Source organism: Hypanus sabinus, chromosome 18, assembly GCF_030144855.1.
Source record: "Hypanus sabinus isolate sHypSab1 chromosome 18, sHypSab1.hap1, whole genome shotgun sequence".
Classification (NCBI taxonomy): domain Eukaryota; kingdom Metazoa; phylum Chordata; class Chondrichthyes; order Myliobatiformes; family Dasyatidae; genus Hypanus; species Hypanus sabinus.
The window spans coordinates 17,603,347-17,628,850 of NC_082723.1; the positions used below are offsets into that span (position 1 = coordinate 17,603,347).

The window sequence follows — 25,504 nt, forward strand, 5'->3', positions numbered from 1 at the left end:
TGTAAGAAAGATCGTACATCCTTCCCGTGAGCACATGGGTTTCTTCCTGCTGCCCCAGTTTCCTCCCACATTCCAAATGCATACCGATCAGTAGGTTAGTTGGTCATTGTACAATTGTTCTGTGAGTGGGCTAGGGTTACTGGGCAGTGTGGCTTCTTAGGCCAGAAGGGCCAGCTCCACACAAATAAAATAAAATTTTAAAATGCTGGAGGAGATCTGCAGGTCAGGCAGCATCTATGGGAAGGAATAAACAGTCGATGATTCAGACCAAGACCCCTTCATCAGGACTGAGAAATAAGAGCCAAATACACTGCATAAGGATAAGGTGGCCAGGAGAGCTCTCAGACTCACAGCACCAGTGCAATCCACCTTTTCAGAAGGAACTACCAAGACAACCAATGGGTAGTTCAGAACAGAAAGGGCACAACAGCCCCATAAACTAACTGAGGCTTTCAGGCCACAAAGGCTAAATTGTACAGATCTGCGAACTCACTTCTGAGCCCTTGGAGGGGGCACATTCCCACTGCTTTTATTTCTTTACGCACAGCACCAATACCTCTGACTTAAAATATACAAAAGATGCCACACAGCAAGTTAATGCTCTTCCCAGCTGTGGCGATAGTATACAGGCATTCAATTAAAATATTACAGTGCTGTGCTGGAAGTTAAGGCTTGTCAGAAATGCATGTACTTTGGTCTCTTTTAGGAACGAGCTTGTAAAAGCCATGGGGAAAAAAAGCAACATATAGAATTAAAAGCAAGAAAGCATTTCTGTTTGCACAGCGCCTTTCACAGGTTCAAGATGTTGCAAAGTGCTTTCAGTTGTAATGCAGTGCAGACACAGGTAGAAACACCAGAGTCAATTTGTGCATAAATAGATTTCACAAGTACCAATGTGATAATGACCACATTTTCTGTTTATGCAATACCAGTCCACGCATAAATTCCATTCAGAGTTCTTATCCAAACTCAAATTGTCAGAAATTGCTTTGAATAAGTAAACTTGTGCATTAATGCTCAAGATTTAAAAGGGGGTTTCATTTCCCCTGTTTAATGTTTATTATGTAAAGTTCATTCCTGCAAAATTGTAATGCAGCTGTGTGACTACTTTGTTTCTAAACACATATTACACAAATCTATGAATCAGGGGAAATGAAAGCCTGAGGGTCCTCTGTAGACGCTAAACTATAATTATTACAGACAGCATCACAACCACAAGGGAATAGGCAGGTGTCCTGCATGAAGGGTTTCACCAATGCTGATTGCAGATGGTTCAGGTACCACCTTACTGTTAGCTTGCCCTAAACCTCTGGCCACATAACCAGCAAAACAACATTTTCAGGGAATCATGGAAACTTCCTGGTCAGGAAGTCACTTTACTTATTTCTTGTTATTTATTGAAATACATCGTGGAATCGGCCTTTCCAGCCCCTTGAGCCATGCCACCCAGCATCCTCCAATTCAATCCTAGCCTAATCACGGGACAATTTATAGTGACCAATTAATCTACCAACCGGTACGTCTTTGGACTGTGGGAGGAAACCAGAGCACCCGGAGGAAACCCATATGCTCACGGGGAGAATGTTCCAACTCCTTGCAGGCAGCAGCAGGAGTTGAACCCAGGTTGTCTGTACTGTATAAAGTTTTGTGCTAACCACAACACTACCATGCTGCACCACTGTCAGGGTCCAGGCTTGCAAATCTTGCAGAAAGCAGACAACACAAAACTATGCCATTCAGCCCATCAAGTCTATTGACCGTTGGAGAAGTGCTAGTCAGGCTAATCCCTACTTTGAGAGCTAGTTCTGTGTTCCCACGGGGCAGGATTCGTCAAGAACACATTCAATGTGATGAAGCTTTCTATATCAGTCATCTTTTTTAGGCAGTGGGGTACAGACTTCTGCCATCCCAAAGGGTGAAAATATTTTCCCATCTAATCCTTCCACCAATTATTAGCAATTGTATTCATGATTTTTGATCTTTCTGCTAATAAGAAAAATAGGTCTTTCCATATTGCCCTTTCTATTATTTTGAAAATCTCTATTAAAGCTCACCTCCCTACCTTAGATCTCTCTGTTCCTTCTGAAGAACCCTATGCTGTCCAATTTTGCACTTGTTCGTCATGAAAGAAACATCGTTCCGGTTCTGGTAATATATCTTGTAAAGGCCCTTTGCACCTTCTCTGGCTCAATCAAATAATTTCTATAATGCAGTAATTACAAATATATGTGAAATTTGATCTGGGGCCTAATTAGTTTATCTGCTTAATTCCCATGTCATTGTATTCTTTGCCTCAGTTCATTAAAAAAAGGATCCAATATGCCTTTTTAAACATCATTTTGATTTGTCCTGTTAACTTGAAGGATCTGTGGACATCTACTCCAAAGTATCTCTGTTTATCCACACCTCTCAGTATCTTTCCACTTATTATGCTGTATATTCCCTTGCCTTGCTGCGCCCTCTGCAAATTCACCATCTCAGACAACTCCAGATTGAATCCCATTTGCTACTTTTGCGCCCAACTGACTAGCACAGGCATGGGCAAACTACGGCCCGCGGGCCATATGCGGCCCGTTAAGCTTTTTAATCCGGCCCGCAGAACTTGATGAAATTATATTAATAAACCTTGTTAACGTTTTTTCCCCGCAATTCTGGCGTTTTCCCAATAGATGACGCACTCTATATACATTTGTGGCGACCCATTTCCTGGCACATCTGAACCGGCTCACAATTAGCCAGCGTTCCGGCTAAGGGAGATAGCCTGCGGAGATTTGCGAGCACAGAGCTTTGGAGCCTCTGCGCCATGGGGGGGGGGGGGCAGGTTGAGGGAGGCTTAAAACTGGGGATTTCGCATAAAGTTTTTTTCTTCGACTGCAGTTACCGGCTCCGTGTCGTAATTTTAGCGCTGCATGTAGCACACCGCTATACGTTGACCTTTGTTGAGGTGCAGCGTATTACTCCACATTTGCGCTTTACTCTTTGTTCGGCTCGACCTATCTGTGTGAACAGGCGTTCAGCATCATGAACATCAACAAAGCCAGCCACAGATCCAAGTTAACTGACCAACACCTCAGATCCATCCTGAGAATCGCCACAATAAAACTAAATCCAGACTTTGATGCGCTGGCTAAAAAGGGAGACCAACAACACTGTTCCCACTGAAATTAAAAATAAGTTTCTTTGTTGTGTTATGTAAAAAATGCATTTGAAAATATTTTTTTCAATAAGCCTTACGTTACATGTCATTTCTGTTAAGTGATGGACATGAGTAGTGCGCAGGTGCACATACGTTCTCAAAATAAAAAATGCGCTCCAGATCAAATAACGCACTCCGTATACTGGCGCGCTCTCACTGTTCTGTCTTTGTGCTGGTCGTTGTTGAGTTTTGGCACAGGGGACAATTGAATAAGAAGGAACAGGACAAGTAGACCTGCATCTCCTACCGTTCAATTTTCAGTGTTTTAAAAGTCATTTCAATAAATAGCTAAATACCATGGGACTTCAAAGACAGATATTTTGTTGTAATGCATTTGTTCATTTTCAATTGAAATTAAAGCACATGTTTTCTACATATCCCATGATATTTTATTTTCTCTTATGAGGTGTATTACCAAAACACTCCGTCCATCTGCTCCTGGTCCGGCCCCCCTGTCAAAGTTTAGACCCCTTTGTGGCCCACAAGTCAAAAAGTTTGCGCACCCCTGGACTAGACCACCAATGTTCTCCAGCAGTTTAAAGTACCGCCCCCCCCCCCAGCATCATCAAACATACGGACCATTTATTTTAAATCATTCTTTGCTCTTCCTCTATATTTCAGCCTACATTATGACTATATGTTGCCAATAGCATGAGAACAAGTTACTAACCTTCCTGGAATCATACTGGAAGCAACATTACCATCACTAAAAAACCTGCCAACCATTGCCTTCCACTTCTTGCTATCGAACCAATTTTAGATCTAATTTGCCTGTGACCCTGACAGCAGATCCAATTGTCTTTTCTGGACAAGTATACTGGATCCCGACAAGTCAGAATGAAATGAATTCTCTTCTCTCCAGATCTTCTGCTAATGAATTAAAATCTGACATAAGTAGTTTCTGACCCAGTCAGAAATATAGACGAAACTCTACTCCATCCTCCCAAACTGGCACTCTGTAGGATCCATGATCTTAATTGCTTCATTAATGGCATTGTGTCTTCAGGTACAAGATCCTAATTTCCCTATTTCCCTAAATTGGGTGCAAAACTCTGGAAAGCTCTGAAATTCCCTGTAAACCTTTTATTTTTATCTTTTTAGACAACTCTCAAAACCTGCATCCTATATCATAATTTTGGGATGTCCTAATGTTTGACTTAGATTATTTACTGCCCGTTACGCCGCTGATGTTTTGGGCAGCGATGAAGGTTCTCCATCTCTGGTTGTGTTCAGGGCTTCCTTCGTCATGTCAGTAGTTCCCTCTCCATTTTTACTCCTGTCAGTCATGCAGGTCCCAGGTCGAGACTCAGGAATACCGTCACACGCAGATATAAAAGGTTTTAAATTGCTGTTTCCATAACAATTCTGTTTTACCAGTCAGGGTTGTTAGCCCTGAGCTGAACCCCTGAACCTGGAGGACTGGTGGACCACTCTTAGCCTGGCCTCTACCCTTTGACCTGTTTGACATGGTTGAACCTACCAAGAGCAAAAGCATAAAGCCCTGGCTCCAGCCACCATCTCTGGGTCACTGAAGCACGCAAGCCTCCAAACCCAACGACAAGGTTGTGGTGCTCTTTGAGGCTGACTTAGATGTTAGATTTTTATTGAATACACTCATGCCATCTTGCAAACCATTATTAGGGTATCTTGTAACTTATTCTATTCCAGGACCTCAAGTTGTCTGAGTAGATTTCAGCACAAATAAACGTTGGGAAAGTATCGTCACATTGGTTTTGCAGGGGAAAAAACACAAACAGTTGTCTGAAAATTGATGCAAACAAAATATAATCAGGCTCACAGTCTCCCTTCTCTTTTTGGCATTCCCCTGGGGTTAGGCATGATCTGGATATATATACCGTATGTACTGAATGACAACAGTTGTTTAAGTTCATAAAGTAGTTGGCTATATGAAACATTGAAAATTGTTGTCACCTGGTGTGCCTTAAGTACTGTAAATAGATCTGGGAAATCTTTGACTAGGAGTGACATGCTTGGCTTTGGTGGGCATAGAGCTGAGTAATGGAAATATTCCTAGATTTAGATATTAATGTCATTAGAAAGCAAGGTTAAGGAAGAAAAGTGAGGTGATCCGAATGGAGCATTAAAGATTATGGAGGATTCTGACACCAAATGACTCAAGCTAAAATATGTAAATTTTGGAACAAGGAACAAGAGATACACAAAATTTTAAGGAGTGTAGATAGCGTAAATGCAAGCAGGCTTTTTTCATTGAGGCTGTGTGAGACTGCAACCAGAGGTCATGGGCTAAGGGTGAAAGGTAAAGTGTTTAAGGGAAACATGAGGACAATCCTCTTCACTCAGGTGTTGAGAGTGTGGAATGAGCTGCCAGCAGAAGTAGTGAATGCGGGTTCAATTTCAACATGTAAGAGGAAGTTGGATAGGTACTTAGGTGGGAGGGGTATGGAGGGCTATGGTCCAGGTGTGCATCAATGGGACGACTCAGAATAATAGTTTGGCACAGACTAGATGGGCCTAAGGGCTTTTCTATGCTGTATGAATCTATGACTCTAAGAAGAGGAATTTTATTTTGCACACAGATAATAAAGTGATGCAATAAACTAGCAAATTCTAAAAGCAGCTGGATTCAAAGGAGAACACAGATTTAGAGATCAGACAGAGAGGAATAATTGGACCTCATGGCCTGTCCCTGATCTTAAGTGTTCTTATGTAATATATATATCCCAGTAATCATGCTCTTCAATGGTCCAACTGTTCCTTTAAGAATAGTGGGTACTGTATGTGGGAAAGTGTTTCTCCATTAGATGACAGGAAGTATTGGAGCTGCTGAATTTCTTACAACTAAGCCGAATGTACTGCAACTAGGGGCAGAATAACGGAACAATAGCGCAGTATTTGTGACATAATGGATCCAATATGAAGCTGTACATGAACTCGGCTCATAAAGCAGGGAGCCCCCTTTTTACTATAAACTGTATTGGTTTCCATTTAAAATGCACTGAGAATGAACCTGTAATTCATCCAAGGAACGGCTGGAGCTGCAGTGTATCGTTAGACGACCCTCATATCCAATGCAGTAAGCAACTTGTAAAAATTTATTTCTGAGTGTTGCCAGGGTTTGGCATTGTGGAAACTGGGACCTTAGTGAGTGGGCTTTCGTTGATAGTCATGCCACCTCACATAAGGTTGGCTCAGTACCTTCAGATGAAGATTAGAGCAACTTAAAAATAATTAAAATAAAGTAAATCAGGAGACCCTTGTGGCCTAATGATTAGGAGAGCCTTGGGTAGATAGATCACCCTTTATTCCTATTCATCAATGAAGCAGCTCTCCCAGTGCTGACTTAGTAAAATTATGTCACCTTCAAATTGATTCGTTAGATAAATATTGATTACATCCCTTAAAACTATTTGAACATATCATGAGAGACATACAAACCATTTACAATATTTTTTAAAGAAGGATTAAACTCTACAGCTTGTTGCTAGTTTATACCTTATTGATGTTAGTTACTTAAATGTACCTGTGATTGTGGTTCCATGCCCCAGGTGCGGAGCAGATTCCTCCGTGTTGTTGCTTTCAAAATCATCCAGCTTCTCTGCTTGTCTTAAAAACTGGTTGCACTGTTTAGCAGAGTCAGCTCTCAGGTGACTGGAGTATCTCAGACAGATACGGACAGTGGGTGCTTTGTCTCAGCTCTGAATAAGCCGACCCTCACTGCCACTCCGCAGGAACTCTGGACGTTGCAAGGGGCAGAGGTCAAGTGATGAGAAGAATGCCGAAGGGAGCCAGATAGAATGGTGCAGTCAGAGGGGACAAGACCAGACTGGAGCCGAGGACAGCTCACACAGTAAAGGCTTGTTATGGATAAAGGAGGGACCAACATTTTTAAAGCAACTGGCCATCCAGCCAATCAGATATAGATAGTAATTGTGTCTGTGTTTGGAAGGATGGGGAGGGCTGGGATGGATGTCCATTTCTGTCCTGAATTGGGCTCTTTATTCCCATGAAAGAAATTATTTTGAAATGAAGGAATTAGATTTCGTGGTGACAAAAAAATGTAAGGACTGCAAGAAAGCTGTCTTTTTCTTGGAAGTGCAGACTTTGCAATCCCAGTGTGTAAATCTGTATTTCTTTTCTTCCATGAGAATATAACCCAGGTTTGTGCAGGCAAATAAATGGCATAAAGATTAAGGTGTGGAAATAACCAGAACCAACAGTAAAATCTTAACTTCTGCCTCCACTTTATATTTACAATCAGAAATACAATGAACAGTGCAACCTCTGGAAATCCGATGAAACAAACCAAGACTGGCAGTGTAGACCCATCTGTTTTAGCAGAGGGAAACATTCTATGTTAGTGCTGAAAGCTTAGAGAAGCAAAATTTTTTTTTTAAAGATGAGGAAGGCTGAAGATGCTGGAAATCCAAAGCAACGTACACAAACTGATAGAGGAACTCAGCAGGTCAGACAGCATCTATGGGAAAGAGTAAACAGTTGACATATCGGGCCAAGACCTTTCTTCAGGACTGGATTTTTCATTACCTTGTACTGCTAAAGATTTAAGAACTTCTGAAGTTTTTTGGTAGCACAGTTCAGTAGGCTTGGGCAGAGAAAATCACTTGATAAATGAAGACAACTGACGTCAAGGTTGATAAACCAAAAACTGGAAATTTCTGAACATGAATTTCCACTTTTGTGCCTCCTCTGTACCTACTCTGATGAGAAATCAATTAAGTTGTTTCAAGTTTCTTTAAACTTTGGTCACATACCCAAGAACAGTAATTCTTCCTAAGCCATTACATTGATATAGTATCTTTCAGGGCTGCTTTTCTACCTACATGAGCTCTACCAGTTCTCTGTTTAGTCATGTGGGTTACCACATCCTGGATGAATGCTCTCTTGTACAGGCCTCCTAAAGGCAGTCCTCAGATAACAGAAATTGTTGGTGAGGTTAGCTATCACAACCATAGGTCACTGGTGACAATATTAATGATAAAGCCAATAAAGGAAAGGTTAGAATGGCTAATGTTGGTGACAATCTAGCATCAATTCAATAGAAGTCTACTTTCTCTATTTTTTCATAAATTGGGGATTTATATTATTTCTGACTCTTGCTGCTCTAATATAACTAGTTCAAAGAAAGTAATACCACCAACATGAAGAAAAGAATTGCTTATCCCTCAGAATGGATGTTGTGACTTCAAGGATCAGTGCATTTTTGTTAATTTATTTTCTTTTCACCTTCTGAGTAAAATGAAACGCACAATACCTTGAGGATTTCGGTGGGCTTTGCCACCAACATCTGCCTCCGCTCCACTTCCATCTCCTGTGGAACACAAGTGGGAATGTCAGGAAACCTTATTTCCTGCAGTGTAGGAGAATGGGAGGGACTTGATAGAGGTATACAAAATTATGTGGAGTGTGGATAGGGTAAATGCAAGCAGGCTTTTATCACTGAGGTTGGGGAAGACTAGAACTAGAGTTCATTGAATTGAATTGACTTTATTACTTACATCCTTCATATACATGAGGAGTAAAAATCTTTACGTTACATCTCTGTTCAAATGTGCGTTGTGCAATTATACTAACTTATAATAAATAACATCTACAACAGGATAATCAATATAACATAGAAATACAGTTACATCAGCATGAATTAAGCAGTCTGATGGTCTGGTGGAAGAAGCTGTCCCGGAGCCTGTTGGCCCCGGCTTTTATGCTGCAGTACCATTTCCTGGATGGTAGCAGCTGGAACAGTTTGTGGTTGGGGTGACTCAGGTCCCCAATGATCCTTCAGGCCCTTTTTACACACCTGTCTTTGTAAATGTCCTGATAGTGGGAAGTTCACAAATACAGATGCGCTGGGCTGTCCGCACCACTCTCTGCAGAATCCTGTGATTGAGGGAAGTACAGTTCCCATACCAGGCAGTGATGCAGCCAGTCAGCATGCTCTCAATCATGCCCCTATAGAAAGTTCTTAGATTTTGGGGGCCATACCAAACTTCTTCAACTGTCTGAGGTGAAAGAGGCACTGTTGTGCCTTTTTCACCACACAGCCAGTATGTCCAGACCACGTGAGATCCTCGGTGATTTTTATGCCAAGGAACTTAATGCTGAATTAAGGGTTAAAGGTGAAATGTTAATAGGGAGCATGAAGGGATCTTCATTGAGAAGATCATGAGCATGTGGAATAAGCTGCCACTGCAAGTGGTGTATACGAGCTCGATTTCAACACTTAAGAGAAATTTGGTTAAGTACATCAATGGGAGGGTTATGGTGACCTATATTCCAGTTGAAGGCCACTGGGACTAGGCAGATTAATAATTCTGCACAGAATGGTTTTCATTCTAGAACTATAATTCTAGTTTCATCCAACCTCAGTGGATAAAGCCTGCTTTCATAAGGACATAAGAAATAGGAGCAGGAGTAGGCCATCTGGCCCATTACACCCGTTCTGCCATTCAATAAGATCATGGCTGATCTGGCCATGGATTCATCTCCACTGACCTGCCTTTTCCCCATAAACCTTAATTCCCCTACTATGCAAACAAAAATTTACCCTATCCACACTGTTCATAATTTTGTACACCTCTATGACTCTAATATAGTGGTGACTTGGATGCACCAGGACTCATTTTTATTTCTAAGAGCTACTGCACAAATGGCACAACCATTGCAACCATTGTTGCAAGGCAAGGGTAATGGGATTGAGAAGATATGGACTCCCTAGGAAAACAGATGGATTTCCATCTGAGCAGTTCCTCCCAACTAGTTGAGTGCTCATTCCCCATCCCGTCTCCAGCATAAGCCGTAGGATCAAGTCCTGAGGAATCCCAGGACTATGGTCTCCAAATAAGGTAATGTCTATGGTTTCTTCTCATCCAAAGATCCATTATACTCTTGTGAAGCTTGGCAGGAGACAGCATGAACAACCAAACCCATTCATGCCCTTATCCGTAAGTAAGAATTCCGGGGAGAATTCTAAAAGTGGAGCTTTTACCTAGTTTCTTGTTATAGAGCACTACAGCACAGAAGCAAGCCCTTTGGCCCATCTAGTATGTGCTAAACTAATACTCTGCCTAATCCCATCAACCCACACCTAAACCATAGCTCTCCACACCTCTCCACCTATGTACTTATCCAAATTTCTCTTAAATTTGAGATGGCGTTCAACCCAGATAAGTGTGAAGTGGTTCATTTTGGTAGGTCAAATATGATGGCAGAATATAGTATTAATGGTAAGAGTCCTGGCAGTGTGGAGGATCAGAGGGATCTTGGGGTACGAGTCCATAGGATGCTCAAAACAGCTGCGCAGGTTGACTCAGTGGTTAAGAAGGCGTACGGTGTATTGGCCTTCATCAATCGTGGAATTGAATTTAGGAACCGAGAGGTAATGTTGCAGCTATATAGGACCCTTGGACTCCACTTGGAGTACTGTGCTCAATTTTGGTCGGCTCACTACAGGAAGGATGTGGAAGCCATAGAAAGGGTGCAAAGGAGATTTACAAGGATGTTGCCTGGATTGGGGAGCGTGCCTTATGAGAATAGGTTGAGTGAACTTGGCCTTTTCACCTTGGAGCGAAGAAGGATGAGTGGTGCCCTGATAGAGGTGTACAAGGTGATGAGAGGCATTGATCATGTGGATAGTCGGAGGCTTTTTCCCAGGGTTGAAATGGCTAACACGATAGGGCACAGTTTTAAGGTGCTTGGGGAGTAGGTACAGAGGAGATGTCAGGGGTAAGTTTTTTATTCAGAGTGTGGTGAGTGCGTGGAATGGGATGCCAACAACGGTGGTGGAGGTGGATACGATAGGGTCTTTTAAGAGACTTTTAGATAGGTACATGGAGCTTAGAAAAATAGAGGACTATAGGTAAGCCTAGTAATTTCTAGGGTAGGGACATGATCGGCACAACCTTGTGGGCCGAAGGGCCTGTATTGCGCTGTAGGTTTTCTATGTTTCTAAATGAGAACTTATTTATTTATATATTTATTGAGATACAGCACGACTAGGCCCTAATGGTCCCTTGAGACATGCTGCCCAGCAGTCCCCCAACTTTAATGCTAACCTAACCATGGGACAATTCTCAGTGACCGATTAACCTACCAATTGGTACATCTTTGGACTGTGGGAGGAAACCAGAGCACCCGGAGGAAATCCACATGGTCACAGGGAGAATGTACAAACTCCTTACAGGCAGCAGCAGGAATTGAGCCCCAGCTGCCTGTACTGTAAACTGTACTGTACTGCTAACCACACTGCACTACCATGCTGCCCAAATTCACATTCACCACTTATGCTGGCAGGTTGCTCCACATTCTCACCACCCTCTGAGTGAAGAAGTTCCCTTTCAATATTTCAGCTTTCACTCTTCACCTAGGACCTCTAGTTCTAGTCTCACCCAACCTCAGTGGAAAAAACTGGCTGACATTTACTTTATCTCATAATTTTGTACACCTCTATCAAATCTCCCCTCATTCTCCTGCGCTCTAGAGAAGCCGAGGGAACTGAGAAGATTTTTGAATTCTTCATTTGCTGTGTTCATTGAGGTTAGTTAACTTATCGTAGGGAGTGGATCAGTCTTGTGCCCTTTCTGTGCAAATGTCAGATGTTCAATCAACAACCCCATCACCATCAATGCCACCACCAATGCAATACTCCACCCACCACCTCCTGAGCTATCAGCCAAATCTTCAGGACGTGTCTAAGCTTCTCATTAGTAAGTTTAACAATTCCAGTTGTTAAATTTTTCTACTCTTTAATTAATACTCCTTCATGAGTTAATTAGCCTCAGGTTATCATAGCCAAAGTGTAACACATCTACAAGGAAAGTGTTTAAATGAACACCTCAGTTCTCATGCTCATTACATGGCTGCCTGCTGAATAAAATGTGGTAATTAGCATTTACATAGGACTCTGTAGCAGTAATTAGTCAGAAAGCTACCTATTAATTTGCCTGAGGTGTCTCAGTTGGTTACAAGTTCATAGTTTTAACTTCCGTCTTTCTTTTTTTTAAATCCCATGTCCTATCCCAGACTTTCTCCTCTCTATTCTGTGCGATCACTCGAGATGAGCATGATGTTCTCCTGAGGGGTTGTCTATTGGTGAGGTTTCAGGTAGCTGTGGTGGCCGATCCAGAATTCACATTATCCGAGATCTTAGGGTGGATTCCCTTAATGGAGAGCACTTGTGTGTGACTTTGTTTAACGTGGGGAGGTTGATGCACAGTCACCATAATGGTCCTTGGCCCAGTGACATGGAATGCATGGACTGGAGACCCTTCAGTGCTGCAGCCTTCCTCCATCTTCACTGCCATTGTGATTTTTCATCTCCTGCCGGCTCCACAATTGAAGCCTTGATTGGATCACCCTTCCTGTTGTGATTTTTCATCTCCTGCCGGCTCCACAATTGAAGCCTTGATTGGATCACCCTTCCCTGTGCTCCCCCCCCCCCTTGCCTTTACTGCCGTGGGTGACTTTACCAAGAGCTAAGCACCAGATGGCTAAACTCTTGGGACCTCAGGAACTCACGAGGTTCTCCACGACCATAAGGTAACATTCATCAGAGAAGATACGTTGTATAGTTACAATTGGTTCCAGCTACCCCTGAATGTCTCACCCAATTGGCCATTGTTTATTTCATTTGATCTGCAAAATTAATTTTGGTAGACAATCCAATCAATGGACATATCAGGCAAGCTTAATCTTAATATCTCTATACCACAGATTTTCCAACAGTAATCATTGAATAGAAAACAATAGCAATTCTAGCTTTCTCTCACTTCATAGAGGAAAATTTAGATTGACCTTCCATGTTAGTGGCCAAGACAAGCCTTGCTGACTCAGGACTTATGGAATTAGTCAGTGTTGCTGAAAACTAGTGGTTGAATCACGAATCTATAGTTGAATTCCATCTTGAAAGTGACTGTTCAACTCAGACTTTTAGAATGGGTAACTTGAAGTTCTCTCCCTGGATAAATCAGGAGAAAGACTGAAGTTGGGGGAAAAAACACTTAGAAAGGGGTTTTAAATGGGACCAGGGCAAAGCAAGGTGACCAGTTCATGCTTGTATGGTTTCAAAGTTTGAACAACATTTATCATGTGTTGCAAAATTAGAATCATGAGTTGTTCGAGCAAGCAGAGAATACATGTCCAGGAACATGATAAGTCTCCATTCAGACTGGCACTTTGAATTCATCATCCAGCAAAGTTAATAACATAAGGATTAAGACTACAAGACATAGGAACAGAATTAGGCTATTTGACCCTTCAATTCTGCTCTGCCATTTCATCATGGCTGATTCATTTTTCCTCTCAACCCCATTCTCTTGCCTTCTTCCCGTAACACTTAACGCCCTTATCATACCAGCCTCTGCTCTAAATATACCCAATGACTTGGGCTGCACAGGCATCTATGGCAATCAATTCCACAGATTCATCGCCTTAAGGACGTGCAGCCTCCAATACTCCCTGGATGATCAATCTAAAATATATGGAGCTCCTTGAATAGAGGATGATATTACCTTCCCACAGTATTATTATCTTTTCTTTATCTAATTTTAGATACCTGCTTACTTATAAGGTCTCCAGCACTAAAATAAGTTGATTTAAATATAATTACAACTTCAGAAATACAAAGCATACTGTAAAACACACATATCAATTTGAATCCAATCAGTTAATAGTGCACAAAAATGCAAGAAAAATTGTAATACCCTGTATATCATAAAAGTTACTTTTGAAAACCTAAATCCATGAACATGACTTTTTTTTTCTTTTTGCACTCCTTTTTTAATTTAACTTTTTACTGTATATATGCAAGCAGGCACTTGAGGTTGGGTGGGATTATGACTAGAGGTCATAGGTTAAGGGTGAAAGGTGAGAAGTTTAAGGAAATTGAGGAGAAATCTTCTTCACTCAGAGGGTCGTGAGAGTGTGGAATGAGTTGCCAGTACAAGTAGTGTATGCGAGTTTGATTTCAATGCTTAAGAGAAGTTTGGATAGGTGCATGAATGGTAGGGGAATGGATGGCTATGGTCCCACTGCCAGTTGATGGGAGTAGGCAGTTTCAATTATTTCAGCATGGACTAGATGGGCCAAAGGGCCTGTTTCTGTGCTATGCTTCTCTATGACTCTGTATACTTCTCACTGTAATTTACAGCTTTTCTTATTGTGTGTTGCAATGTACTGCTGCTGCAAAACAACAAATTTCATGACATATACAAGCTATATTAAACCTGATTCTGATTCTGATCACATTCAGCATTACTTGTTTGCTCCTTTCAGACTGTTGATGTATGTTGTTCATTCACTGCAGATCGAGCTCTTACAAACATGGTTATTTCCTCTCTACTGTCAAGCCCTGCCCTTACTGGGACAGAGTGGAAATAGGGAATGGCTATTCTGCCGTTTGAATCACATCGGATAGGGCAGGCTGTGGGTTTCCCCCCAACCCCTCCCACCCTGACATTCCTTCCTGCTGGACTGGCTTCACTAAATGATTTAACTTACTGACATGCCTTTCAGGAATTCTCTGCTAAAAACTGGCAGCAGGCAGGAAGCCTGCCTGCATCACTCCCTCAAATTCCCGCTGGGCCAGTCTAGGACCAAAGGGCACAGACTCAGAATAGAGGGACATCCACTTAGAATAGAGATGAGGAGGAATTTCTTCAGCCAGAGGTTGGTGAATCTGTGGAACATTGCCACAAATGGCTGTGGAGGCCAAATCATTGGGTATATTCAGTGTGGAGGTTGATAGTCTCTTGATTCTTGAAAGCATCAAAGATTAAGGGGAGAAGACAGGGGAATGGGGTTGAGAGGGATGATAAATCAGCCATCATGGAGTGGCGGAGCAGACTCGAGGGGCCAAAATGGCCTGATTCTGTTCCTATGGCTTATGGTCTAATTTCAATGCTAGACAGTGAGGAGTCTTCGACTGCTCGCAAGTTCGCCCAGTACGACTGCAATCCAAGTCTATTTGAACTGATTTTAAATGAGGTTTTGCAAGCAACTGCCTTTCTGCAGCTTTACATTTCCAGACATGGGTAATATTTCGTGAAGGTGGGCTGGAAGGGTAGGGAGTGGGAGCTGCGCCCTCAGAAGAATCACGAGAGATCAGCATCAAGTTGGCGAACCCAGGAAGGGTTTTGTGCATCCCAGGGTGTTGGTTGAGTATGAACTAGAATAAAAGAACTGAGCCCAGGTCAATGGGCACGGACGCACGGAATGCAAGTGTCTGTAAAAGGAATCTGTTACGAAGCATATTTTACTCTATCTCAGTCGTGACTCTCTTCCCTGTGGTATCACACAGGGTTCTGCCAATCTGATAAATACTGATAAGCTATCAGTGTTTAAACTCCCTATCCAAATATTTACCCACTTACATTCCTGAAGTAAACATTATAAGGTTGTTCTCTGTGCCAGACTAAAGAGTCATCTAGTTGGAGTCCAACCATGGAGGAGGTTTCATTCTGCTACCCACAGCAAGTTGTAACCTAACTGTGGAGATGAATTTGTGAGAATGTTAGATTCTTAGAATGTTCACCCTCATCCTTCTCATCTTCTACCCTTATGAAGGATTTCAGCTCTGCTACCCGAACAGAGCAGAAAGCTGAAATTACAGTCAGTGGTCAGACTTGTGATCTGACCCTATGGAAATGATCCCCGTGAGAATATTGCATCTTCAAAAGAGAAGTGGGGAGATGATGGAAGGAGGTAAAGTGCAGGGTAAAAATACAAATTGATCATTTTCTAAAATCAGAATCAGGTTTATCAGTGCTATATATGGCAAAAATATATCACTGGACCATTCCGGTATCTGATGATGGAGGGGAAGAAGCTGTTCCTAAAACATTGAATGTGGGTCTTCAAGCTACTGTACTTCATCCCTGATGGAGAGGAGGGGGTATCTCGGGTGCTGTGGGTCCACAATGACAGATGCTGCTTTCTCGAGGCATCGTCTCTTAAAGATGTCCTTGATGGTTGTGCCTGTGATGGAGTTGGCTGAATCTACAACACTCTGGAGCTTTATTCGATCCTGTGCCTTGGAGCCTCCTTACCAGGTGGCGATGCAACAAGTCAGAATGCTCTCCACCGGACATCAGCAGGAACTTGCTAGAGTCTTGCATATTCCCTCAAACTCCTAATAAAATGGTGCTGCTGATGTGCCTTCTTCATGATTGCATCAAAGATCCCCAGCACCTACGTCATGCTCTCTTCTTGCTGCTGCCATCAGGTAGAAGGTACAGGAGACTCAGGACTCACACCACCCAATTCAAGAACAGTTACTACCCCTCAATCATCAGGCTCTTGAATAAAAGGTGACAACTACACTCACTTGCCCCATTATTGAGATGTTCCTACAACCAATGCTCTCACTTTAAGAACTCCTTATCTCTTGTACTCATTATTTATTGCTATTTACTTATATTTTCATTTGCATACCTTGTTGTCTTCTGCACCCTGGTTGAACTTTCATTCATCCTGTTACAGTTACTATTCTATCGATTTGCTGAGTATGCCAACAAGAAGAGGAATCTCAGGGTTGCATACAGTGATATATATGTACTTTGATAATAAAATTTACTTTGAACTGAACTTTGATCATGTCTATACCTGTCTATATATTTTGTTGTACAGGAAGGCTGTTGATGGGAAGGAGCTACTTGTGATCAGAGGGGGAGAAAAAAGGGTTGAATTGTAAACCAGTCCTCTTGGTGTACAATCTTGTAACGTTGTAAGCACTAAGATCATTTATTGTCATTCTTCTGTACACAAGTGTAAAGGGGAAGGAAATGATTGTTACTCTAGATCCAATGCAGCATTTAAAACCAAATAAACATAAAGAACACAATAGAAAAACAATAAATATAAATATAAAAGAAATCCTACAAAACATAATGTACAATTAACTTAAATAGATATACTGATTGTAGGTACATAAGGTGAGGTGATGTGTATGTAGTGGTGGTGGGGATTGGTGGGGCATGTTAATGGATGGAGTTCTTGATTGCCTTGATGGCTTGGAGCAAGTAGCTGTTTTTGAGTCTGGTGGTCCTGGTGTGGACATTGCATGGTCTCTTCCCTGATGGGAGTGGGACAAAGAGTCCATAAGCAAGGTGGGTGAGATCCTTCATAAAGTGACCAGTTGACCACCGGTTAACTGGTTTGGAATGGCTGTACAGTTGAGTGATGGTGGTGGCTGAGTGAGATCCCACAGGATGAACTCTGCTGAAATCTGCTGGAAAGTCACACTCTAGGACCTGGCAATCTGTCTGCGTGCAGCGTTTGGTTGGCAGCTGGAGATTTTCCTGGGGTTTGCACAGTAGCTGGCATTAGAGAGAAGGGTGAGAATAGAAGTGGACAGAAGGTTGCTCAGTGATCGGAAAGCAACATTGGTGAGTGGTCATTCTTCCTTTTGGAAAGAGTAAGCAGCCAGAGTGTTGGAGGGGAATGGGAATGAGGAGAGAGGGATAATTGAGAGGAAAGGGGCTAAAAGGGGAAGGAGCCAAGTTGAAGTGGAGGTAGGATGAGAACTTATGGGGAGCCGGTTCCAAGAATGAGAACAGAAGCAGGGAGACTAAAGAATGGGGACAGAATGAGGCAAGGCATCAGGGTGGGGGGGGGGGGGGGTTCTGAGGAAGAAAACCTCAAAACAGGCATGAATGCATGTGTTACATGTGTGCAGCTAAGCCTGGCCATCGACTGCTCTGGACTTCCTTGCATTGGATGAAGACTTCATACTGTTAAGATTGTGCAGTAGCATCAGCCACTCAAGTTATAAGAATTTTCACACAAGCAACTTCCATTCCTCAGATCTGGAGTAGAAGCAATCCTGAGAGACTCCCTAAGAAGAAAACTTAGTCAGCACCTATTTCACACATGCCTAGTTTTTTTTTTCCATACAAGCTACAAGGTCATCAGGTTAAACTGCACCATAGATTGATGGACTCCAGCTAATGCTTGAAATATTCTGCACTCTGTCTCCTCTCAGAAACTCCTTTCTCTCTTCATCTAAAAGCCATTTATATTTCCTCCCTTAATTCTCTTCTCATCTCCTAATGTTGAACATTTGGCCCTTGGACCACAGTTGAACAATTCTAAACTTGAAACACTAATTTGAAAATTTACTTCAGTTTGTCTGGAATATTACCTTCCCCCCCGCCAAGCCTAAATTCTTTGATAAAGAAACTCTTGCTTCCCAAATCTATTTCTGACCCTCATCCTTCCAAGAGAATTCCTCCTGCGATGATGTGATGTCCTAGTCTATCGAGAGCTGAACTGCCAGTGGTATCCATGTAGAAGGTAGAGAGATGGACAAACATGGGCTGATAGTGAACCCAAGAAGACTAGGAGAGCAGAAACAGAAATAAACTTAACTTTTCATGGGAAATAGATGGAACAGATATTTTTAAAAAGTTCAGTAAATAGCAAAGATTGGTGATTGATATTTGATCAATGAGGTCACAAAGACTAAATGACTAGTGTGTACTACTGAAAAAAATAACAGAGAAGGCAGCACGAATGAGATGAAACATAATTTCTATGCATACCAGAAATGAAACTGTTTGAGGTTGTCTCTATCAAAAGCATTGAAATATGCAGATAACTATCAACTGACAGGGTTCTTGGAATCCAACATGCACAAGCTCTTCCTGTTTGGGGTGTAGTGCTGTTTTGAGCTCTCAGTACTTTACAAAGTTATAAAGATAGCAAGGTGGTTGACAAAATGAGAGGATACTATCATTTTTGTCTCCAGATCCAAAATCTGGATTAGAAATTTGAATAAAGCCTTTGCAGAGTCTTCCACTCATTAAGAAAATATCGCCTTGAAGTCCTTTGGGATTTGGATTTTAAACATCCAGTATTAAAACTATGATTATTTGTGGTCCTTTCCCAGCACAATCCTGCATTGTTAGGGGAGAAGAGCCAGAAAGTAGTGGAAACGAGCACAATATAAGGTGCTCTTCACAGGTTGACCAGTGTGACTGTTTTCTAATTTTGCTGTACTAGGTTTGAAGGTTCTTGGTTACAGTAACTAAGCCCAGGGCTGTTCAAGAAGTGCATCACTTACCTGAGTAACACACACAAAATGCTGGAAGAACTCAGCAGGTCAGACAGCATTCATCAGGACTGCCAGCAATTTTGCATGTCCTTCTCTGGATTTCCAGAATCTGCAAAATCTCTTGTGTTTAGCACTTGCCTGAGAGCCAAATGCAAAGTCAAGCTCCATTTTGTGCCTCAATTCCCAGCCTTTCTGCCATTCTTGCCATTTTTCCTCAGTGACTTTACTAATTCTGTCCGATTACAAACATTTCTATCATGTGAGTGTGCTCCCACTGGAAATCATATGGAATCCATGCCAAAGCAAGGCAGGGGGCAGGAAGAGAAGCAATGTTTGAAAGTCCCAGTTGTGTCCCTATCACTATATTTGTTCAGCTGATAAATCTGAACATTTCAGACTTTGTCAGATGTTTGAGTTTAAAGGATACATGGAGAGGCTATGAGGGTTGCTTCTATTTTTAATATAATGTAGATAGCTGTTTATTAATATGAGATGTCATATGTCTTTTAGTATTCAAAATATTCTTATGTCTGGTTGTTTCTTTCAATTAGTTTTCTCCTTCACTTTCCTTCTTTTGACTGATACTGAATACTCTTGCATGGTGTTATTTTGAAAGAGTTATCATATCCATTGGCTGTCAGTTGGTAACCTGAGTTTTAATTGATGTACCTGGCCAGCAGTTTTAAAGGCCCTGCTTCTGTGCAGCAGAGTTCTATGATACCATGACTCTGTGGTGTAAAGGCAGGATGTTAGATTATAATCAGATTGATTTAATTACATCAGAGATCATAAAACCATAAGACATTGAAGCAAAATTACGCCATTTGGCCCATTAAGTTTGCTCCGTTATTCAATTATGGCTGATTAATTCTCCCTCTCTACCCCATTCTCCTGCCTTCACCCCATAACCTTTCTATTCAAGAATCTATCAACCTTCACTTTAAAAATACCCAATGACTTTGCCTCCACAGCAATCTATGGCAATAAATCCCATTGATTCACCACCCTCTGGTTGAAGAAATTCTTCCTCATTTCTGTTCTAAAGGGAAGTCCTTATATTCTGAGTCTGATCCCTCTGGTCCTAGACTCTCCCAAAGACTAACTTGTTTATTTACCTGCTCCATACTGCTTATGGAAAGAATTCCCCAAATTAAGCCCTACATGCTGGTCACCTTCTGCCATTCTGAGAGGGATATTTTTCCTCCAAGTTTCAGTCTTTCAAAACACTTCTCATCAGTTGGGCATTTTCTGTCAGATAAAAAAGACAACCCAGAGGTTGGGCAACTTGCCCAATATATGGTTGGCATCCTGTGCTGAGAGGCTATTGAAACTTCTCAAATGGCAAGATACATGAAACATGAGAAAAATCGTGTTTTCTTCTCCAAGAGAACAGCAAGGCTTCACTCTTGATCATTAGGCTATGAACTCTACTGTATACCAGCCATACTTTAATTCATTCTTGGAATTTGGGTAGTATTAATTGCCCATCTGTAATTTCCTTGACTTGACTTGCATGATGTGTATTTCAGAGGCGGTTAAGACAGTGCTCCATTGGTAGGGTTGTCATCACACTTAGGTCAAACCAGGCAAGGAAAGAAAACTTCCTTCTCTGGTTAGTGGTGAACCAAATAACTGGTTGTCTGTCATATCTGTAGAAACCTGTGTAGAAGAGTTTTCAGCGTGGAAAGGCACTTGCACTGGGGCAGTCCGCCGTCTCGACCTCAGAAGTCTGGATCTAGTGGTACAAGTAGTCATCACATCTTCCTTGATTGCAGTGGAGGGAAGAGCTGGAAAAGAAGGCCCCAGAGTTTTTGCAGAGCCAGGAAACTTCTTCCAGTTTGTCCGCGAACGGCTTCTTCTCCTTCTTTTGTCATGTCTCTCTTTTCTTTCAAAGGCGACTGGGGTCCTTTCAGAGTCCATGATCTACAGTTGTAGCTCAAACTTGTAACTCAAACTCTTCACCGGCAGTGGGTTCTCAGTCTCAGACGTACTATGCAGCCTGGCATTTCGATAAGCCCAGCCTGGAAGATGTGTGCCTTCAGGGACGACCTAGTTCCTCGCCAATGTCGCAAACTGAAGCATCATGGTAGGCCTTTGCACCCAAGCGATCTCTCTCTCTGCCTCTCTCTCTTGATGGTAAGTGGGAGTCTGTGAGTCCTCTAGTCGGGGGGACTCAAGTGTGCGGTGTGGCAGGTAGTAACATCAGAACAGTGAGCTGCTGATCCCCTGCTCGCATTCGTTGTAGGAGCGATAACTCTCCCTCCCTCACTCATAAGAGAGAGCCCGTCTGAGATATCAAAGTGTTGGGAGAGACAGTAGTTTCTTAATGGACTCCAGATCATGGTCTCTTTGGGGGCTTTGCTGGTGGTTGTGCGACAAGTTTGAAATCTGTTCAATTTAATTATAAATAAATGTTCAAATAATTTTTAAAGTGTTAAAATTATTTATTTACTGTGAATGTCATGTTGAGAGAAAAAAGGAATATTGCTTTAAAAACATGCAAATACGTTTAGCTGAAAATTCTGAGAATCCATGTGCAAGGTATTCTTTATAGTATTGAACAGTGAATCTGCCATTGACTCGCAAGGGCTTGCATTCAATCTTCAGCACGCGATTGATTGCTTGTGCCTACCAGAATGCCTATTTTTTGGGCGGGGTGGGGTGATGGTTGAATACCCCCTCTACTCATTCACCATTCTTTTTTGCTGGTGGGGGTGGGGGGAGTTGTTGCCTCGCTGCTCCCTGTGCATGGGAGGGGGAGCTGGGGAGAGGGGGGGCTTTGGGGCTCCAATGTTTAACAGTCATTCATTCTTTTGGGGCACTCCTCTGTTTTCGTGGATGTTTGCGAAGAATTTCAGGATGTATAATGTATACATTTCTCTGACATTAAATGTACCTGTTGAAACCCAAAGTACTGATGCATGAACAGTACAGTACAGTGTATGTATATTTCATTCGCATATCCCTGTTTCAGGGATACTACAGTTGCGAGGTGGGGGGTGTGGGAGGCGGCCGGTGCTTTTGCTGCTCCTCGGGTGGAGGGGCTTTGGGGTTCTAACATTTCTGTCATTCATTCCTCGAGTTTTTTCTGTTTTGAGGATGTCTGCGAAGAGTAAGAATTTCAGGGTGTATACTGTATACATTTTCAGATATTAAGGTGAATCATTTGACCATGACTTTTTCTGTGCCTTGTCACGCTCTTTGCTCTCTGCAAAGCATGGCAGAACTGACTTCCATGCCATTGCATCTGACTGTTGACATCATCTGCCCAGTCAGCTGGAGCTAGGACAGGCATGTCCCTGTCTCACCAGAGTATGTTGCCTGCCAGCTGCCCTCACCTGGTCTAAGCAGTGTACTCGGGTGTGGTTGCTGTTGCTGAAAACTGCTACTACTACAAGCGAGAGCTGACTGTCCATTGGGGACCATAGTGAGTGAGCTATGAATTGACACGACAAACCTCTTCACCAGAGGAGCTACTCCTCCCTGGACATAAGCCCTGGTGAAACAGATAGTTTTTACAATCATGTTACTAGTCTCCTTATTCCAGATTTACTTAGTTACTTGTATTTAAAATTTTCTCTGGTGTAATGGGATCAGGCTTATGCTACCAATTAATTAATTAATCACGATGGTTCTCAGACCACATTGTTGAATGGTCTTAGCCCAAGTCATGGATGTTTTGGTGTAGTTTAAATAGCCGGATTTTATTTCATTATCTAGTATTACCCCTTCCAAGGGTAGTGGAACTGGAGCAGCTACTTGCCACACCCCGGCAGTGGAAGGGAGGAGGGCAGATGATGGTGGATGGGGCAAAGTTGGCAGAAGCCAGGAATAAAAGTACAGCTTGGTATTTCTGCCAACTCTCCATCAAAGTTTTAGTGCAAACTCATGAGAAGCCAGTGGGAGTTCTCCTCTTCACAGTCCTTTTAATTTTGTGATGCACCATGAAAAAGGAGGCTTTAGTAATCTTGATTGAGGATCCACGTAATGAGATCCCTGCTGCTGGTGAAATGTGCTTGGGCCTTCTGTGTAGGTTCAGATAATCCTACTCTACAGGCTTGGAACCCAGCCAAATCCAGTGATAACAAGCCTTGTTAAAACTGACCTTTCACACACTCAAATCTCTGGCTGCAATTCACAGACTATCACACTACACTGCTTAACTCCATTATCAACGCCAGTGTGTGCATGTTTTAAATAAAAGTGTGATCCTCCTTGATCTGTGATGCCTGTTCTGCACAGGTCCTCAAAGTCTTTATCCTGTTCCCAGACCCGCACTTAAGTCCTGAAAGACAGGCGGTGCAGTAGCGGTTAATACAGCACTTTGCAGTGTCAGTGATCGCCAGTCGGATTTCAATCCCTGCCGCTGTCTGGAAGGAGTTTCTACATTCTCCCCGTGAATATGTGGATTTCCTCCAGGTGCCCTGGTTTCTGTCCATACTCCAAAGATGTATAGTTAGGATCAGTGAGTTGCTCTGCTGATGCCAGAAGAGTGGCGTCACTTATAGGCAGCACACAAGACAGTCCTCGGACTGCGTTGGTTGTTGATGCAAACAATGCATTTCACTGCATTTTCAATGCACATGTGACACATAATGCTAATCTTTTCTGGAATCTACTTTAAAACAAAATAGTTAGTTCTTTCTTTCTTTCTCTTCTCCACATTGACTACCAGACAAAGTCTGATGGAAGGGATGTTGTGGAGCTGGTAAAGGTGGTTTGGAGTGTTGGTACTCTCCAATGGTCCAGAACTTCTCAGGTCAAATCCTAGCACAACAAGTAATTACAGGATATTAACCAGGTCAGATGGGGAGAGGGAAACAGTATCTTCACCAGAATCACAGATGCTGCCTGACCTGCTGAGTATTTCTAACACCTTCAGTTTTTGTTACAAGTTACCAGCATGGTTGTAGACAGGTCATATTCTACATGGTGGTCAGTGACCAGTGGTGTGCCTCAGGGATCTGTTCTGGGACCCTTACTCTTCGTGATTTTTATAAATAACCCAGATGAGGAAGTGGAGGGATGGGTTAGTAAGTTTACTGATGACACAAAGGTTGGAGGTGTTGTGTATAGTGTGGAGGGCTGTCAGAGGTTACAGCGGGACATTGATAGGATGCAAAACTGGGCTGAGAAGTAGCAGATGGAGTTCAACCCAGATAAGTGTGAAGTGGTTCATTTTGGTAGGTCAAATGTGATAGCAGAATATAGTGTTAACGGTAAGACTCTTGGCAGTGTGGAAGATCAGAGGGATCTTGGGGTCCAAGTCCATAGGACACTCAAAGCAGCTGTGCAGGTCGACTCTGTGGTTAAGAAGGCATATGGTGTATTGGCCTTATCAATCAATCGTGGAATTGAATTTAGGAGCCAAGAAGTAATGTTGCAGCTATATAGGACCCTGAACAAACCCCACATGGAGTACTGTGCTCAGTTCTGGTCACCTCATTACAGGGAGGATGTGGAAACCATAGAAAGGGTGCAGAGGACATTTACAAGGATGCTGCCTGGATTGGGGAGCATGCCAAATGAAAACAGGTTGAGTGAACTCGGCCTTTTCTCCTTGGAGGATGAGAGGTGACCTGATAGAGATGTATAAGATGATGAGGGGCATTGATCGTTTGGATAGTCTGAGGCTTTTTCCCAGGACTGAAATGGCTGCCACAAGAGGGCATAGTTTTAAGGTACTGGGGAGTAGGTACAGAGGAGATGTCAGGGGTAAGTTTTTTACGCAGAAAGTGGTGAGTACGTGGAATGGGCTGCCGGCAACGGTGATGAGGCGGATACGATAGGGTCTTTTAAGAGACTTTTGGATAGGTACATGGAGCTTAGAAAATAGAGGGCTAAGGGTAACCCTAGTAATTTCTAAGGTAGGGACATGTTCGGCACAGCTTTGTGGGCCGAAGGGCCTGTATTGTGCTGAAGGTTTTCTGTGTTTCTATTTGCAGTTTTTCTTTTCATTTTCATTTCCTGACACAGCAAGTTGTAAAGTGACATTGAATGAATTGAAGTCAACTGCTTGTAAGAAATGGAGATGAAAGTTCTCAGATTGTCACAACAACCCAACTTGTCCACCAATATCCTTCTGGAAAGGGAGATTGACAATCCCTACCAATTCTAGTCCAGATCTGATTCTAGTGGAGCACAAATCTGAATCAGAATTAGGTTTATTATCATATGTCGTAACATTTGTTGCTTTGAAGCAGCAGTACAATGCAATACTTAAAAGTAACAACAATTACAATGTATATATAAAGAAATAAATAATG

At 42.4% G+C, this 25,504-nt stretch overlaps 1 protein-coding gene across 3 annotated transcripts in view; it reads right to left on the reverse strand.

The window, feature by feature from the left end:
* LOC132407362 (SH2 domain-containing protein 3C-like) overlaps positions 1 to 25,504 on the reverse strand; it is a 286,124-nt gene that overhangs the window by 199,796 nt on the left and 60,824 nt on the right. The window contains exon 2 of one of the 3 annotated variants that reach the window (XM_059993735.1): positions 8,448 to 8,504. The exons of 1 other annotated variant lie outside the window; for it this stretch is intronic. The gene's annotated coding sequence lies outside the window, so the exon portion shown is untranslated. Of the gene's footprint in view, positions 1 to 6,698; positions 7,132 to 8,447; positions 8,505 to 25,504 lie in introns of those variants that run through there. One more of the 3 variants, XM_059993736.1, reaches the window with a different exon arrangement.